This window comes from Budorcas taxicolor, chromosome X, assembly GCF_023091745.1.
Source record: "Budorcas taxicolor isolate Tak-1 chromosome X, Takin1.1, whole genome shotgun sequence".
Taxonomy (NCBI): Eukaryota; Metazoa; Chordata; class Mammalia; order Artiodactyla; family Bovidae; genus Budorcas; species Budorcas taxicolor.
In genome coordinates, this window is record NC_068935.1 from 115,869,421 (window position 1) to 115,890,034 (window position 20,614).

Consider the following 20,614-nt stretch of genomic DNA (forward strand, 5'->3'; position numbering starts at 1 on the left):
AACAAACTAGCTATTGATCTTTAGAAGATATTTACTGATGTTTACTGATTTGTATTCCTACACAACCCTCCCTTAAAAAGAACATGAATTAAAAATATGCTCTATTTATACCAACCATTCATTTAATAAATATTTACTAAGTGCATACTCTGTGCCAGGTTGTTATCTGTGTTCTGCATAGTTAGTGCTGGTTCTTGTTTTATGTTCTGTGTAATCAGATAAGATTCCTGCCTTCATGGACTTAAGATCTAGCAGGACCTGAGTTAGTGGTAGGTTTGGTTTGGGAAGATAGAAAAGAAAAACTTATAAACATAAAATTACTTAACGAATTAATTAAGAAAATGGAGAAGAAAAGTTTTTTGAAGTGAATAAAACAGGGGAATAGAATAGATACCTTATAGACTAGGTGTTACACTTTATATAAGGTAGAAATTATAATACTTAACATTTATTGAATACTTATCATGTACCAAATATTTCCCTGTTGACCATCACACAGATGAAGCTATTTCACAAACTAATGGTACAGGTACTGTTATCATCATAATTTTAAATGTGCAGATCCTGAGATACATTGTTTCCTTCACTCTTGGAAGACTACACTATTAAGAAAGTATGAAGATGGGATTTTAGCCTATGTAGTTTGATGCAGAAACAGTGTTATCAATCATTATGTTATTTTTGAGGAAATGACATGTTGCCTCACTGTAGACAGATGAGGTTCAAAGGAAGGGGCAAATTAGAGATCAGAGATAACAGCAAGTACAAAGGTCTTCAGACAAGAAAACTCATGATATGCTTGGAGAACAGAACGTAGTAGAGTTGGATTGTAGTCAGTAACTAAAAATGGCATGTAAAAATTGCTTTGGGGATCACCTTGAAGTATATCATACAGGGCCTTGTTAAACCATAGTCAAGAAGTTTGTATTTTATTGTCAGAGCAATACAAAGCAATTAGAGGACATTAAAACAAAAGAGATACCTGATTTGATTGATATTAATAGAGTCTGCTCACTGTATGGAGAATGGCGAGAAGTGGGATATGGGAGCTAGGCCAGTTGAAAGGTTGTGGTGGTAGTCAAGGCATGAAGTCAGGGCACCTTGAAGTAGGAAAGTGGTAGTGGAAATGGAAAGAAAAGGATACATTCAAGATATCTTTTGGATAGGAGGTCAGTAATACTCGATTAATTAGCTGTGTAGGATTGAAGACCAGGTAGGCTGCAGTCCATGGGGTCGCTACAAGTCGGACACGACTGAGCGACTTCACTTTCACTTTTCACTTTCATGCATTGGAGAAGGAAATGGCAACCCACTCCAGTGTTCTTGCCTGGAGAATCCCAGGGATGGGGGAACCTGGTGGGCTGCCATCTCTGGGGTCACACAGAGTCGGACACGACTGAAACGACTTAGCAGCAGCAGCAGCAGCAGCAGCAGCAGGATTGAAGATAAGTAAAACGTCAAATTCCATTTTCAATGTGTTTGTTTGGAGATGCTTGTGGAGATGTCTAAGTGGAGATATCAAATTGGTAGCTGAAGTTAAAGCTCAAGGGAAAGGTCTGAGCTGGTGGTGTCTATTTGGAATCATCAGCATATAATTGATGTTTAAAGCTATGAGCTCCAATATTTTCTAGGACAGTGTTCCTCAATCCTCATTGTGCTATTGACTCATCTAGGAAGGTTTTTAAAAATATAGAACCCATGCTTTGTCTCAAATTAGACTCTTTGTGGACATAGTCCCTGTACCATATTTTAAAAATCTCTCAAAGTTATTTGAAAGAGCAGCCAGGCTTGAGAACCACTGCTCTAGAAGGAGAGAGTAGACAGGCTGTGCTCTGGACCATTCCATTATGTGGAGGTAGAGAATGGGTAAGAACAGAAAAGGGATGAGAAGCAAACAAACATAACATATTAAACAATGATACAAAGCTAAGAGTCTGGATTCCACAGAGGAAAGTGTTTTAAGAAGGATTGAAGGTCAGTAGAGTTAAGAAATTTGAAGAAGTTGAATAAGATGAGAACCTTTGGATAAGGCAATACGGAAGCTGTTAGCCTTGACAAAGGTAGTCTTGATGAGCTGGCGGGATGGGCGGTGAGAAAGTGGAGGCATCCAAAATCACAGTGTGTTTGAAAAGTCTTTATGTGAAGGAGAGCAGAGAAGATGAGTGTTGGTTGGAGGAGGATATAAGAGAGAAAATTCTTCCATTTTATAAATAGGGAGATGTGAAAGTGTTTTTTACGTTGATGTGATTGACCTTGGAGGAATTGATTTTGAGAAGGCAGAAAGGATGGCACCGAGAGCTCAACTGGAAGTGATGGCTTTGGATGGGAGCAGAGGTGCTGTTGCCCTGTAAAAAGAGTGAAGACACTGAGACGTTCATCAGTGTGCAGGATGAAAAAGATAACCATCTCATTGCTTCCCTTTCACTCATGAAGGAGGAGGCAGACTCAGCAGCCAAGAATGTGGTGGGTGATAAGAGTAGGAGATTCAAAGAGAATGAAGGAGCTGTAAACTGGCCATTTTGGAAAGTGGGAAAATAAACTCCATAGAAAAATATATTAAGCTTCAGTGTATTAGGCTTTCTTGAATTGCTGTTATACATTTAAAGTAGGAATGGTCAGCAAAGTTGTGTGGATTTTATTTTTTTCCTGGAAATTTTAAGCTGCTTGGGTGAAAATAGTCAAAGATTAGAGATCACTCTGCCAAGTGAGTAATTAAGACAGTGAGAGAGTCCAAGGGAGTTGGTAGCATTTTTGAAGAAGCAACTGTAATAATGAACCATAGGAACCATGCTGGGTAAGGAGAGACGTTTGGAATGGACTTGCTTTTCCTTTTACTCTTTTTGAAGTTGTAATTTTATTTCATCCTGGTCACAGTACAGAAAAGGTCATATTAAGATTTAGAACAAAATGCCTTCTCATTTCTTGGAATGGAGTTGAGTAGGGAGAAGCCAGCACTAGGTTTTATGCATGATTCATAGGAATAAGAGGGAGACTAAGCCCTCTGGGAAAAGCTGATGATTCAAGATCTAAGGAAGTCTAAAGAAGAATTTTCCTGGAGTGGCTGATTCAGTAGTGAAGGCTAGAAGTGCTTCAGTATGTCATGATCACATGATAGGTAATTTTTTTTCATTTTTTCTGAGCTCTCTTTCTGCCATAGGGGAGGAAAAAAAAAACGTATTTTTCCTCTATTCATCTTAGGATCATTGGCTGGAGCCCTGAAAATTAGACTGAAAAAAGATGAACAAAGAAAAACACACAGAAATTTTTAAAAGAATGCAAGACATGTACACGTGGTAATACACTGTGATGAGTAACTCAACTGGATCATTAGAACTTGAGCTTCTTTAGCATCTTATTAAAGAAAAATAATTTTGTAGAAATGTGACAAGACAAAGTAAAAGGTCTTTGAGCCTCTAAGGGTGGCAAATTGTTGGAAGGCAAATGTATTGGGAAACTAATGGTAGAGAAGGGCTAGTTTTGGCAAAGTTTTTTATAAGCATTCGTCTGATGTTATCTCTGGGCTGCAAAGGTCTAGAGTTATCTCTGGTCATTAATTTGTGTATTTCCTGGCAGTGAAGGGAGAAAGGACATCTTCACAAATTTATGTCTTGCTTTAGGCAAATAAAAGGAGAGCAGAGAGCTTTTCTTATATCTGCTTTTCCTCAAATGTCTTTGTTTCAAAATAATATATGGCAAAGTGGCATACTTTGGGTAGGCATATTCAGCTACCCTTCATTACCAGGTTTCCATAAAATGTAGTGCCTACCAATAAGTTTAAGAACTATATTGGTGCTCACTGATAGGAAAGAAAAGGAAGGGCCCCAATGACCCAAGATGTACTGGGCTATGAACATTTATAGCACTGAAGTAAGTTCTCAACATATTGATTAGGGAAATTTTGTCAGTTCTGCAGAGAAAACAAACTAATTTTTACATTAAAGTTTGAAAAGTATCAATTTTATTATAATATATATCATGGCCTTAGATATTTTCATCTCTAAAATCATTACAGTGCTTCCTTTTATGTACTGTACTGTAAATGCTATGTAAAAATTTTTACATAACTCTATCATGTGGGTGGAGGACATGGTGAAGTGTCATTATTAAACCTCTAATACTGCAGTTTCTTCCCTAACCAATGACATACTGAGCTCAATTCTCTCCTGTGTGTCTAGGAGCTTTTCTCTTCAGAAAAAATGAAAGTATGATAATTGAATAAATGGATGAATATTAAAAAATCAGTCCTATCAGTGTTTCAGTTCAGTTCAGTTCAGTCGTTCAGTCGTGTCTGACTCTTTGCGACCCCATGAATCGCAGCACGCCAGGCCCCCCTGTCCATCACCAACTCCCAGAGTTCACTCAGATTCACGTCCATCGAGTCAGTGATGCCATCCGGCCATCTCATCCTCTGTCATCCCCTTCTCCTCCTGCCCCCAATACCTTCCAGCATCAGAGTCTTTTCCAGTGAGTCAACTCTTCGCATGAGGTGGCCAAAGTACTGGAGTTTCAGCTTTAACATCATTCCTTCCAAAGAAATCCCAGGGCTGATCTCCTTCAGAATGGACTGGTTGGATCTCCTTGCAGTCCAAGGGACCCTCAAGAGTCTTCTCCAACACCACAGTTCAAAAGCATCAATTCTTCAGCACTCAGCCTTCTTCACAGTCCAACTCTCACATCCATACATGACCACTGGAAAAACCATAGCCTTGACTAGACGGACCTTAGTCGGCAAAGTAATGTCTCTGCTTTTGAATATGCTATCTAGGTTGGTCACACCTTTCATTCCAAGGAGTAAGTGTCTTTTAATTTCATGGCTGCAATCACCATCTGTAGTGATTTTGGAGCCCCCCAAAATAAGGTCTGACACTGTTTCCACTGTTTCCCCATCTATTCTGCCTTGAAGTGATGGGACCAGATGCCATGATCTTTGTTTTCTGAATGTTGAGCTTTAAGCCAACTTTTTCACTCTCCACTTTCATCAAGAGGCTTTTTAGTTCCTCTTCACTTTCTGCCATAAGGGTGGTGTCATCTGCATATCTGAGGTTACTGATATTTCTCCTGGCAATCTTGATTCCAGCTTGTGCTTCTTCCAGCCCAGAATTTCTCATGATGTACTCTGCATGTATCAGTGTTTACGGCCCTCTAAAAGTTTCACTGCACAGTAAACAAGTGAGAAGTATAAGTCAAAACACTGATAATCTATAATAATGATATCTGGATTGGGTTTCATAGAAGCAGTATAGAATTTGAACATGTGAGAGTTGATTTTTTCAGTTGTAAAGGATAACCAGGAAGATTATACCATAAAAGGCCTGAGTAGCAACTACATTTAGCCCATCAAAGTGCATCTCCTGTTCTTTTCATTTGATCCTTGCAACAACTGTAGAATTAAGCTGAGCAGGTATTATTATCTTTAGTGAGAATTAGGCCCAGTGATAGGTAGATTAGGCAGGATCCATCCATCCAGAGTATATGAAATAAATCGAAGAGAAAGTCAGGAAACAATGATGGAGATTCACCTAAGCCAACACTGATATTTCTGAGGTTGATCTATCTCAGCTGCAGTTTATAGTATGCAGTTTATATTATCTGGGATGCAATTTATAGTGTTATAAACAAGACCAGTTCAGTTCAGTTCAGTCGCTCAGTTGTGTCTGATGCTTTGCGACCCCATGAAATGCAGCACGCCAGGCCTCCCTGTCCATCACCAACTCCCAGAGTCCAACCAAACCCATGTCCATTGAGTTGTCGATGCCGTCCAACCATCTCATCCTCTGTTGTCCCCTTCTCCTCCTGCCCCCAGTCTTTCCCAGCATCAGGATCTTTCCAATGAGTCAGTTCTTCACATCAGGTGGCCAAAATATTGGAGTTTCAGCTTCAACATCAGTCCTTCCAATGAACACCCAGGACTGATCTTCTTTAGGATGGACTGGTTGGACTCCTTGCAGTCCAAGGGACTCTCAAGAGTCTTCTCCAACACCACAGTTCAAAAGCATCAATTCTTCTGTGCTCAGCTTTTTTTATAGCCTAACTCTCATATCCATACATGACCACTGGAAAAACCATAGCCTTGACTAGACAGACCTTTGTTGGCAAAGTGATGCCTCTGCTTTTTAATATGCTATCTAGGTTGGTCATAACTTTCCTTCTAAGGAGTAAGCGTCTTTTAATTTCATGGCTGCAATCACCATCTGCAGTGATTTTGGTGCCCAGAAAAATAAAGTCAGCCACTGTCTCCACTGTTTCCCCATTTTTCTGCCATGAAGTAATGGGATCAGATGCCATGATCTTGGTTTACTGAATGTTGAGCTTTAAGCCAACTTTTTCACTCTTCTTTTTCACTTTAATCAGGTTCTTCTTTACTTTCTGCCATAAGGCCCAGTTAGCAGGAACTGTGCCCACTCCAGTATTCTTGCCTGGAGAATCCTGTGGATGGAGGAGCCTGGTGGGCTGCTGTCCACAGGGTTGCACAGAATCGGGCATGACTGAGGCTACTTAGCATGCATGCATGCATTGGAGAAGGAAATGGCAACCCAGTCCAGTATTCTTGCCTGGAGAATCCCAGGGACGTAGGAGCCTGGTAGACTGCCATCTATGGGGTCACATGGAGTTGGACACGACTGAAGCAAGAATACATGGAAGAACTGTACAAAAAAGATCTTCATGACCAAGATAACCATGATGATGTGATCACTAATCTAGAGCCAGACATCTTGGAATGTGAAGTCAAGTGGGCCTTAGAAAGCATCACTACGAACAAAGCTAGCGGAGGTGATGGAATTTCAGTTGAGCTGTTTCAAATCCTGAAAGATGATGCTGTGAAAGTGCTGCACTCAAAATGTCAGCAAATTTGGAAAACTCAACAGTGGCCACAGGACTGGAAAAGGTCAGTTTTCATTCCAATTCCAAAGAGAGGCAATGCCAAAGAATGCTCAAACTACCGCACAATTGCACTCATCTCACATGCTAGTAAAGTAATGCTCAAAATTCTCCAAGCCAGGCTTCAGCAATACGTGAACCGTGAACTCCCTGATGTTCAAGCTGGTTTTAGAAAAGGCAGAGGAACCAGAGATCAAATTGCCAACATCCACTGGATCATGGGAAAAGCAAGAGAGTTCCAGAAAAACATCTATTTCTGCTTTATTGACTATGCCAAAGCCTTTGACTGTGTGGATCCCAATAAACTGTGGAAAATTCTGAAAGAGATGGGAATACCAGACCACCTAACCTGCCTCTTGAGAAATCTGTATGCAGGTCAGGAAGCAGCAGTTAGAACTGGACATGGAACAACAGACTGGTTCCAAATAGGAAAAGGAGTATGTTAAGGCTGTATATTGTCACCCTGCTTATTGAACTTATATGCAGAGTACATCATGAGAAACGCTGGGCTGAAGAAACACAAGCTGGAATCAAGATTGCCAGGAGAAATCTCAATAACCTCAGATATGCAGATGACACCACCCTTATGGCAGAAAGTGAAGAGGAATTAAAAAGCCTCTTGATGAAAGTGAAAGAGGAGAGTGAAAAAGTTGGCTTAAAGCTCAACATTCAGAAAACCAAGATCATGGCATCCGGTCCCATCACTTCATGGGAAATAGATGGGGAAACAGTGGAAACAGTGGCTGACTTTATTTTTCTGGGCTCCAAAATCACTGCAGATGGTGATTGCAGCCATGAAATTAAAAGACACTTACTCCTTGGAAGAGAAGTTATGACCAACCTAGATAGTATATTCAAAAGCAGAGACATTACTTTGCCGACTAAGGTCCGTCTAGTCAAGTCTATGGTTTTTCCTGTGGTCATGTACGGATGTGAGAGTTGGACTGTGAAGAAGGCTGAGCGCCAAAGAATTGATGCGTTTGAACTGTGGTGCTGGAGAAGACTCTTGAGAGTCCCTTGGACTGCAAGGAGATCCAACCAGTCCATTCTGAAGGAGATCAGCCCTGGGATTTCTTTGGAAGGAATGATGCTAAAGCTGAAACTCCAGGAATTTGGCCACCTCATGCGAAGAGTTGACTCACTGGAAAAGACTCTGATGCTGGAAGGTATTGGGGGCAGGAGGAGAAGGGGACGACAGAGGATGAGATGGCTGGATGGCATCACCAACTCAATGGACGTGGGTTTGGGTGGACTCTGAGAGTTGGTGACGGACAGGGAGGCCTGGTGTGCTACTGTTCATGGGGTCGCAGAGTTGGACACGACTGAGCGACTGAGCTGACTGAACTGAACTGAACTGAACTTAGCAGCAGCAGCAGGAACTGTTAGTTGACATTTCAGGAGTGTAATTGTGAATGAGGAAAAGACCTTTGCCTATGTCATCTACATGGTGAAGAGTTACAAGAGTAGATTGGACCAAAAATGAGAAGGTAGCAAGCACCTTAAATGAAGGTAAAGCACATTTTAAGGGAATGAACATTAATACTTAATCCATGGGTGACATCTGCTATAGTTAAGCCCATAAAGACTATTAGAAAATTTCCCAGTTGGTAAGAGAAGTAAGACTTCAATCCAATGATTTGCTTAACAATCTGTGTGTATTCCTCTATGTTACTGACAGTATTGAGCTTTCCCTGAGCCCTTTGCTCTTGGAAAATAGTGACAGTTAAGTAGTTCTGAGAAAGAATTACTACGCAGAACCACTCTTTTCCATAAGACTTAGATAAGACCCCAAATGCCCCCTTTGTTTACCTATAGCAAGACCAGCCACAGGCCCTCCAATTTCCCACTCTTCGTCTCATAAATGGTCAGCTGAACTGTTTGTCCCCACTGACAAATGGACAGTACCTACTAACTTGACATAACCAAACTCTAGTTAAGCCTCTCTCCTTCTTCCTGAGGCCCCTGTAGTTTGGCCCACCTTTGAACTTAAGCAAGCATTGAATGTGTAACCCACCCCACTTCATGGTCCCTTCCAGGGAATCAGCTGACCTCCAGAAAAACATTTCCTGCTTAACTGCATCATTGTTCCTCCTGCTTATTCCATATCCCCACACTCGGTTCTTTCTAGACTTGTTTCTTCCTCCCTGTAAAAGAAAAGCCATGTGCCTCCCATTTGAGATACTTACAGATCATTTGGTCAATATTTTCCCTATTGCGATAGTTGCCCTCCTCATATTCCAAGTCTTTTTCAAATAGAGTCTCTCCTTACCTAAGTTCACATTTGTTTGTTTGTTTGTTTGTTTTGACACTACACTGGCTATCTGTTTTTAACTCAATGATTTCTTATAAATAAATAATGACATTTATGACTGTAACCCTCTTTCCCCTACATCTGCATTTTTGGACCACTCCTTGAAGGTAAGTGAGTGAAGTCGCTCAGTCGTGTCCGACTCTGCGACCCCATGGACTGTAGCCTACCAGGCTCCTCCCTCTATGGGATTCTCCAGGCAAGAGTACCGGAGTGGGTTGCCATTTTCTTCTTCAGGGGATCTTCCTGACCCAGGGATCAAACCTGTGTCTCCTGTATTGTAGGCAAATGCTTTACCTACTGAGCCACCAGGGAAGGATCTTCCTTGAAGATAGGGATATAGCAAAACAAAGAATCAGGGTAGATATGAAGAAGGGTAGTCTAGGCATCAGTAGAGGATAGGAACCAGATATATCAAATAAAAATTTTCCCTCAGAAAACCTAGTATACATTTTAGTACTGTGTTAGGGCCAAATTCAGAGGAACCTGGCAGGCTACAGTCCATAGGATCACAAAGAGTCAGACACGACTTAGCATGGCACAGCATAGGGCCAGGTTCATATATCAAAACTGGGCACAATGGGGATATCTTGGGGCTTTCTCAGACACTGACATCTTAGGTGAGCTTTTAATTTGCTTTTAGCCTAAATGTTAACCTAATCTTAGGTTTCTCTGATGGCTCAGCAGGGAAAGAATCCATCTGCAATGCAGGAGACACAGGAGACATGGGTTTGATTCATGGGTCATGAAGATCCCTGGGAGGAGGAAATTGCAGCCTACTCTGGTATTCTTTCCTGAAAAATCCCATGGACAGAAGAACCTGGTGGGCTGCAGTATGTGGGGTCACAGAGTCAGATACAACTGAAGTGACTGAAGCCACAACCAAATCTCACTGAAGTAAACTTGAATCCCTTGAGGCAGGTATATTTTTTAAATAGGCTCTGTTTTTCTCTTAATCTGACATCTAGACAACTCAAGATTTTACATTATTTGGTTAAATGAAATACTATTTGGGAGACCTGACCATGAATTGAGGAATAAGTTCCATTCTAATGAAAGATCACTCCTTAGTAAGTTTCTGGGCTTCCCTAATGGCTCAGGGGGTAAAGAATCTGCCTGCAATGCAAGAAACGTAGGGGATGCAGATTCGGTCCCTGGGTGGGGAAGATCCCCTGGAGGTGGGCATGGGAACCCACTCCAGTATTCTTGTCAGGAGATTCCCATGGACAGAGGAGTCTGGCGGGCTACAGTCTATGGTGGCAAAGAGTCGGACACACCTGAAGCAACTGAGCACAGCATGTTTCTATACAAGCAATATGATACATGCAGAGCTGGCTTGTAAGAACAACTTGTGCTAAGACCTGAAGCATGAGAAAAATTATCCAAGGCTGTCTGGTGTATAAAACCTTGTTAATAATTCTTTTAAGTTCTGAAAATTCTATTCATAGAATTTAATTTGGGGCTTCCCTGGTAGCTCAGCTGGTAAAGAATCCACCTGCCATGCAGGAGGCCCTGGTTCAATTCATAGGTTGGGAAGATCCACTGGAGAACGGATAGGCTACCCACTCCAGTATTCTTGGGCTTCCCTGATGGCTCAGCTGGTAAAGAATATGCCTGTAATGCAGGAGACCTGGGTTCAACCCCTGGGTTGGGAAGATTCCTGGAGAAGGGAACAGCTACCCACTCCAGCATTCTGGCTTGGATAATTCCATGGACTGCATATTTTAATATGACTTCACAGTTTTGCTTAGATCTAGCCCTGGATGCCTTCAGGTGGCCAAAGTTCTACGAAATGACTTGTATCAAAAACTCCTAGGACTTAATGAAATATTTTTCCAGGCCACTCCAGAAAGTAGAGAATTGTTACTGTAAAGAATAGATTTAAAAGTATTTTTCTCAAATATTGAAAAGTATGAGAAGTCATTTTCCTTTGCAGATTTTAAAGTTATAATTTATTCATAAAAGTCACTATTTTGGTGATATATTACATGATGCTATATAATATCATATATATCAAACATGTTTTCCTTAAAATTTCAGATTGGTGATAGTATTTTTTTAATTGTGATAAAACATACATAACATAAATTTTATCATCTAAATCAAGTTGAAGTATACAATTCAGTAGTGTTAATTATCTTCACTTCGCCATGCAACCAGTCTCAAGAACCTTATCATCTTGCTAAACGGAAACTCTTTATCATTAAACAACTCCTCATTTCCCCCTCTGCTAGCCCCTAACAACCACCATTCTACTTTTCTGTGGCTGTGAGTTTGACCACAGGGCTATTTTGGAGATGTTGTAGGTTTGGTTCTACACCACTGCAATAAAGTAAATATCACAATAAAGCAAGTCACAGTTTTTTTGGTTTCCCAGTGCCTATAAATGTTATGTTTACACTATATTGTAGTCTTTGGAGTGTTCAATAGCATTACATCTAAAACAGTGTACATACCTTAATTAAAAACACTTTATTACTAAAAAATGCTGAACATCATCTGACAGTGCAAGGTTGCTGCAAACCTTCAATTTGTAACAACAAAACCCCAATATTTTTGAAATGCAATAAAATGAGGTGTTCCTGCATACTAGATAACTCATATAAGTGGCATCATACTTTATTGGTCTTTTTGTGACTAGCTTATTTCACTTAGTGTAATGTCCTCAAGATTCATCCAAAGTCTGTATCAGAATTTCCTTTGATTTTAAAACTGAATAACATTCCATTGTATGTATATGGCCTTTTTTGTTTATCTGTTCATCTGCTGATGGACATTTGGGTTGCTTCCACCTTTTGACTATCGTGAATAAAACTGCTATATAGATGGTGGTATTTTCAACCAGAGGTAGCACATCCCTCAAGGGCAACTGGAAACATGTGGGAGGTTTTTGGATGTCACAATGACTTGGGTGCTACTGGCATTTTGTGCCCAACTGGCAAGGATGCTAAATATCATGCAATATTTAGAACACAGATGATTCATAATAAAGAACTGTCCTGCTCAAAAAATGCCAACAGCACCCCCATTGAGAAATACTAAATAAGTCAGGTCGTTGCTAACCTACTGGGCTCAATTCTTCCACAGAATCCAGTGAGTTTTAAAGCTAGAGTGCAGCTGGTCTTCTCTTAATGTGTATGATAATACTCTTACCTTTATAGTTGAATCTAAGCCTCTGCTCCTTGTGGAGTAAAACTCTATAGCACAGAGCTTTAGGGCCAGGCTTGAGTGCATCTGTTACTATTTGATTTCTGTTACAATGGTAGCATGTAATGTGTGAGGAAAGAAGAAGCTATTAGAATACTTCTTGACTGGGTAAAAAACATCTCTTCCATCCCTACAAATAAACAAGGGAGCATTAGACATGCACGGGATCTAAAATAATATAAAACATGAAATTAAACCATGGTATCTGGATATGGGAATGGGAAACAGTGTGTCTGTGCTGTTCATATGCCACTTGCTTGATGTACTATTTAAAAAATAATAATTTATCAGCAGAAAATTTTTTTTTCAAATAAGAACTTCTCAAAAAAAGAAACTTTTCTTATGTGTAGGTTTTATGATAATGATATCCTTAGCTGTCTTTGTATTAAATTTCATAGGATTGCATTAATAAACAAAATAGTTCCACCTGCTTTTAGAACTGTAAAAATGAAATCATGTTGAATATGTTCTTTTTATGTCATATTTCTTTTACTCAATAATATCAATAATATTAATCTTTTTTTTTAAAGATTTGTTGAGGACTTTTCATAATCACTGGAAACAGCTCTCCTTTTTTTGAATAGGTTTAATATGTAACATAGGGGATTAGAGCCCAGTATTGAATATGTAATTCTTGCTTTTCATTCTAACTCCAGTAAGTGGAGCATGATATATAAATCCAGTAAGAAAATTATCAAAGGAAAATATGATCAGGAAGTTACTGTAGGAAAAATGTTATCTTTCCATGGAAAACTATACATACTTCTAGGTTATTGGGTTCTAGCTTTATTCCTTACCTTTCAGTCATTTTACAGGCTTTTAAGCTATAGATACTAATGTATGTATACATTTTAGCCTCTGTGATGGAGATTTAAATCACATCCTCATTCTTAACACACATATCCATACCCTCAGCCCTGGAAGAACTAGTTTTGCCTTCACTTGCAATTCAATTCCTCTACATCAAGGGTCCCCAGCCTCTGTGCCAAGGACCAGTACCTCCTGTCAGATCAGTGGTGGCATTAGATTAGAAATAAAGTGAATAGTAAATATAATGCCCTTGAATCATCCCGAAACCACATCCCCACCCCCAGTCAGTGGAAAAATTGTCTTCCACGAAATCAGTCCCCGGTGCCAAAAAGTTTGGGGATCATTGCTCCATATAAATTTGTGCTTTTGACTTTTCTTTTGAGCTAGTTATAACATCTGTCTGATTCCCTCACATGAGAAAATCTTTACCATGTGGTCATTTTTATATCCATATCAGAGTTGTGATTTTACCTGTTTCTGAACATTATCTTTTAATATTATCAAACAAACATAAACCATTAACTTTAACATCATGAGTAGGGGATAATTATATAAAGCACTCTCACCCTTGCCTTGACAGGGCTTCTCAGGTGGCACAGTGGTAAAGAATCCACCCGCCAGTGCAGGAGACATGGGTTCCATCCCTGAGTCAGGATGACCCCCTGGAGAAGGAAATGTCAACCCACTCCAGTATTCTTGCCTGGGAAATCCCATGGACTGAGGAGCCTGGCAGGTGACAGTCCATGGGGTCACAAAAGAGTCAGACACAACTTAGCAACTGAGCACACACACATACACACTCACTCACTCACCCTTGACAAGACTTGAAGAAGTCCTCATCTTTGTTTAAGGACTATCACTTTAGGTAAGATGATACATTTCTCAGAGAAGGCAATGGCAACCCACTCCAGTACTCTTGCCTGGAAAATCCCATGGATGGAGGAGCCTGGTGGGCTGCAGTCCATGGGGTCGCAAAGAGTTGGACACACCTGAGCGACTTCACTTTCACTTTTCACTTTCATGCATTGGAGAAGGAAATGGCAACCCACTCCAGTGTTTTGCCTGGAGAATCCCAGGGACGGCGGAGCATGGGGGGCTGCTGTCAATGGAGTCGCACAGAGTCGGACATGACTGAAGCGACTTAGCAGCAGCAGCAGAAGCAGCAGATACATTTCTAACAAACAGAGACTTAGCAACTGTTTAAATCTTGTGCTTTGTAGAGCTGTATCTTCCATTTAGTTAGAATGAATTGATCACTGTTAACCACATTCTTGAATAGTCAAATGCTAAAAGACTTATCATCAAAGCTACAACTTAGTATAGATAAAATACTGCCCTATAACTTCCTGGTAAGATCCTCTTTCATCATCATAAACCATAATTGGATCACAGTATTTTTAAATAAGTTTAGTGGCATATTAGGAAAGGTATTCCATGACACATTTTTAATAATCTTCATGTACAAACCTATAATGTCTAATGGCCAGGGAAAAAACCCCACATAAAACGTTAACATTTCAATATGGCAAAAAAAAAGAGATTGAAAATCTTAGCCCTTTGACCTTAGAAAGACTCAGCATGTTGTCCTGAAGTCACTTTGGTGTAGGAAGGCCTTACAAAGTTGTTAATTAATCTAGTGCTGGCGCCCTTTAGGAAGAATACCAGAAAATTGGAACAAAAAAGAGGTGCAGCTTACCTCACAGTAGGAAAGAAGGGACCTTTTAATTGGATTAAATCACATCACCACAAAATTTATGGATCCTGGCCACTATGCCAAAGAGGTGAGAAAATTTTAAATTAACTCATTAGGTTAGTTGGGAGGGGTTAAACTTTCTATTCACTAAGAAATTTCAAAGGCAAAGTTTATTAATGCAAAGGCATAAATCACAGTCATGAAAAAGATAAGTTCTTGGGAGTTTTGTGACTTACCCTAAGCTGTCCATTATGTCCTGAAAGAACACATTAAGGTTGGTTAGCATCTCTAAGAAGATTCCTAGGGAACATTTTCTCATATAAGTAAAAAGAAAAGGAAGTAAAATACCACTCTATTGTACATTTTCTTACTAAAAGACAAATTCTAATATAGGTATAAAATATATATTATACATATGCATTAAAAAAACAGTATCTACACATGAATGTTACATTTAATTTATCATTTAAAATGTTGAAAAGATTTTTAACAGAAAATATTCATGCTATGGAGCTTTATTATGAATCTTTATATTCAACTGAAGCTTATAGAATATATTTAAGATAATATAATGTTGTAAATTCCTAATTCATCTATCTTGGAAACATCTTGGGGAACTTTAAAAATAATAAATTGTTATTACACTAATTTTTCTGCAATCAAACAAATCAGAAATTGAATTAATTAATTCATGTAGAGTCAATTGGAGGACTGATAATAAAACAGATTTTCACAGAGATAATTACTACAAGAGCTGGAAAATAATTGAAGAGATTTGATTGTGTGGATCCTTATTTCTTCAAGGACTGACAGCTTATATCCTGCATTTCTTTGACCCTCTACTGTCTTACTTTTCATCATCCTTCCTTATTCTTACATATAAAGAAAATCTGTCAAATAAACTATTTTAAAAATAAAATTAATTCAACTAATTTTTTTTTTCAATTCTTACATGATAGTATACATGATAGAATGCCATTCTCCCAGATCATCCCACCCTCTCCCTCTCCCTCTGAGTCCAAAAGTCCGTTATATGTATAGGTAGAAAAAATGCCCTCCAGCATTTTTCTTTTCCTGGACTTAATGGTGTCCTGCAATTAGGAGCCAGAATAAACTGCCAATTTTGAAAAGACTGAGATCTCCTCTTAGGGCAGCATTTCATCTTAGATGATTTCTTAAAGTTTATGGAGTGGGGACAAATACTCTCTTCTTGGGTAGCAGGCAAATTATAAAGTAATTGGCTGGAAAAGGTACTTGCTAGTAATTTAGCACAATATTAGTAAGTTCAAGGAGGAAGAAACTATATATACATCTCTGACCTGCCAACTTAAATTTCAAGTTTCCATAGAATGATTTCCTACTAAGAGACAATAACTTTGGTTTTTCTTTGCCATAAAACCAAAATAGGGGTTTTCTAGCATTATATTTGTATCTATATACATGTATTAAAGTGTGATTTCTATTAACAATAAAATAACCTATCAGCCAATTTATGGAATTGAAAATCTGAAAAGTGGTCAAAGTTGATCACAACTTCTAATTAAAGAAGTCAGAAGAAACTGAAGAGTTTAGCCCATGGGTAAGCTTATAATACATGACATGATATTAAGGGATTTGTAGTTTAACACTAGGTAGCACTTCCCAGTCTGATAGAGATATAGACATTCAATGATAATTACAAATCAAATTGTAGGTCTAAGTAATCCATATTTATATGATTTAATTTTAATAAGCTGCAGAGATTTAAAGTGATAATGCTGAAATTTACTTTGTGTTTCCCCAAAGCAGAAATGGTTGAGAAATCTCCCCACCATTTTGTTTTCTGATATACCTTTAAAGGACCACACTGCACCTGAATATCTGAGATAACATTTACTCCTTCTCTTCCTTAATGACTCATATGAGACCTATCTCCATCCTTCTTGATAGCTCCCATAAGATCTACTGATGACTTCCTTGTTTACCTGCCTCCATAAACCTAGATTTCCTTCTATTTCTTTGAGATGTGCCTCATTAATGAACGTGCACCCTTTTACAATAGCCTGAATAAAATAATCCCCTTAACTGTCCAGTTCATTTTGTCTTTCAAAGTTTGGTACCAAGACCAAATGGAATTAGACCTTGCATCCTCATTTACTCCACCCAAATGTAAAGGCTTCTTAGACTCCTTTGTAATCCATTCCTGAGTAGTGGCAATCTGAGGATGAGTCTGATTCCTTTTCCTGTGCTCTGCTTTCTTGTCTACTGTGAAGATACGATTTTGATTCTTTTTGATTACTGGTTTGATTTCTGGTGCTGGCTGCATTTGGTTTCACGCTCTGACCATTTGAGATCTATGTAAATGAATTACTGATTTATAGAGATTTTGCCTCTGTTGTGTGAAAGATGATGTAAATCTGGTTTGTTAGTGTTTTCTATTTGTCTTTTTGACTGTGTTGAGTCCAAGTCAGTGAAGAATTTCATGTCCACCAGAAAGTGGATACCTAGACTGATAGGGTTTATGTTTCTGTGTTAATGCTTGATCTTTGGCTGGAATTTTAGATTTGAGGCTATATGCTTTCTTTGTGTCTGTCTACATATTTGTGTGTCTATAACTCATATAATTTACCCCTCATTGTGTGTATAATATATTCCTACCTCTAGACAGTATCAATAATAAATAAATAAACAAATAAAACTAGTTTCCTTATAGAAAAATGGCACAACATATTTAAAGTGATGAAAGAGAAGAACCTACAACCAAGAATACTCTACCTAGAAAGACTCTTGTTCAGATTTGATGGAAAAACCAAAAGCTTTTCAGACAAGCAGAAGTTAAGAGAATTCAGCACCACCAAAACAGCTTTACAACAAATGCTGAAGGAATTTCTGTACGCAGCATGAGAAAAAGAAAAGCCAAACCTAAAGAAAATAAACCCAAAACAATTATGAAAATGATAATAGGATCATACATATAGATAATTACCTTAAATGTAAATGGATTAAATGCACCAACCAAAAGACAGACTGGCTGGGTGGATGAAAACATGTGTATGTGTGCACTTCCACTTACCACGTTACTCTACTGAACCCCCCAAATTGTTTGTAATTATTTTTTATTGTAAGGTTAATCATGTTTCATTATGACTTGCAATTGCAGTTATCTTTTATTTTTTGTCTGGCTGTTAATTGCAAAAACTGATCAACATCTTTTACTATTGTGATTATGTGGCTATTCACTTAGTACCACTGTATCATGATTGGTCAACAGAAAATAATAGAATTCTATATCACCAAAACTGCCATTTAATAGAAAAGCCTGTAATCACTTTTTAAAATCCAGATGCATATCAGAATTATCTTGGAATGTTTTGAAAACTGCAAATGCCCAGGTACTGCTTTCTTTCTCCAAAGCTCCACATATGTTTCTAGTGAGCAGCCATGTTTGAAAACAACTGGACTATATGATGATCTTTTACTTTTATCTAGTTTCACTTTTTCTATTTCATATTCAGTGCTGCCATTTCATTTAGTTTATGTTTTCCAATTTCTCTATCTCTTCTTTATTTTAATGTTCTTTCTCAAGCCTTTATCAAGCATAGTATAAAAGCTTTTGTATGCATATATATGAATAGTATGTATATATTATACAAAGCTTATGAGATTTTGCCTAACTAAAAACTTTGTGACATTTTGATTCCACCTGTTTGACATAGTATGAATAGAATGCTAGATTTCTAATTAAAAAAAAAGATACACAGCAAGCCATAAAAGTTTACTGTATAGCACAAGAACTATAGTCAATATCTTCTAATGACTTATAATGGAAAATAATATGAAAAATTATATACAGATACAGATATATATATATATATATATATATATATATATATATATATGTAACTGAATCACCTTGCTGTGTGCACCTGAAACTTTTTATGGAAGCAACAGTTAGAACAGGACATGGAACAACAGACTGGTTCCAAATAAGAAAAGGAGTACGTCAATGCTGTATATTGTCACCCTGCTTATTGAACTTATATGCAGAGTACATCATGAGAAACGCTGGACTGGAAGAAGCACAAGTTGGAATCAAGATTGCCAGGAGAAATATCAATAACCTCAGATATGCAGATGACACCACCCTTATGGCAGAAAGTGAAGAGGAACGAAAAAGCCTCTTGATAAAAGTGAAAGAGGAGAGTGAAAAAGTTGGCTTAAAGCTCAACATTCAGAAAACCAAGATCATGGCATCCGGTCCCATCACTTCATGGGAAATAGGTGGGGAAACAGTGGGAACAGTGGCTGACTTTATTTTGGGGCTCCAAAATCACTGCAGATGGTGACTGCAGCCATGAAATTAAAAGACGCTTACTCCTTGGAAGGAAAGTTATGACCAACCTAGATAGCAGAGACATTACTTTACCAACAAAGGTCCGTCTAGTCAAGACTATGGTTTTTCCAGTGGTCATGTATGGATGTGAGACTTGGACTGTGAAGAAAGCTGGGCACCAAAGAATGATGCTTTTGAACTGTGGTGTTGGAGAAGACTCTTGAGAGTCCCTTGGACTGCAAGGAGATCCAACCAGTCCATCCTAAAGGAGATCAGTCCTGGGTGTTCTTTGGAAGGAATGATGCTAAAGCTGAAACTCCAGTACTTGGCCACCTCATGCAAAGAGTTAACTCATTGGAAAAGACTCTGATGCTGGGAGGGATTGGGGGCAGGAGGAGAAGGGGATGACAGAGGATGAGATGGCTGAATGGCATCACCGACTCGATGGACGTGAGTCTGAGTGAACTCCGGGAGTTGGTGATGGACAGGGAGGCCTGGCGTGCTGCGATTCATGGGGTTGCAAAGAATTGGCCATGACTGAGCGACTGAACTGAACTGAACTGATACATCAATAAAATATATATATTAAAAATTTTTTGAAGGTAAAATTTCCTTATAGAAATCAACTCAGAAATGTATTCAGAATTCAAATTTACATAATTTAGGTAAATCTTTGGCAAATGAGACTAGCTTTACAGTTTTGGTTTAATAAAAAATTATATCTTCTCTGATTTGTCAGTGTTAAATATAATATACCTATGTATTGTTATTCTACTTGGCTTTGATCATCATGAAATTATACAAGCTTATTGATCAGATAAGCTAATATTACTTCTTTTTCTTAGTTGAAGTATATTTGATTTACAATATTGTGTTACTTTCAGATATACAACAAAATGATTCAGTTATTTTTTCAGATCATATTCTATTATAGGTTATTAAAAATATTGACTATAATTCCCTGTGCTATATAGAAAATCCGTGTGGCTTATTTATTTTATGAAGCTAGAATTACTTCTATCAAATGTTTAAGATTATGAGAGAAGTAAATTGTGTTTATCCAAATCATATCATTATTTTGACACACTGTATGTCAACAGCAATTATGTTTTGTATTATTTCAACTTCAACATAATTTCCAAGATTTAAGTAATTTAAAATCTTGTACTGATACTAAATTGAACTAATTAATAGATATTCATTAGGTATCTAGATAATTTTTGAGTAAAATGAAATACTGAGAAGATGATTAGTTAACATAATTTAATTTATATACTTTTCTCTTATTTGTATATGCTATGCTGAGATTATAGATATTTGGATCTACTAATTAACAGATTCATCACTGCCACTTTGAAAAGATAGTGTGTAAGGAAAATTTATGTATATAGACAATTGCAGGAGA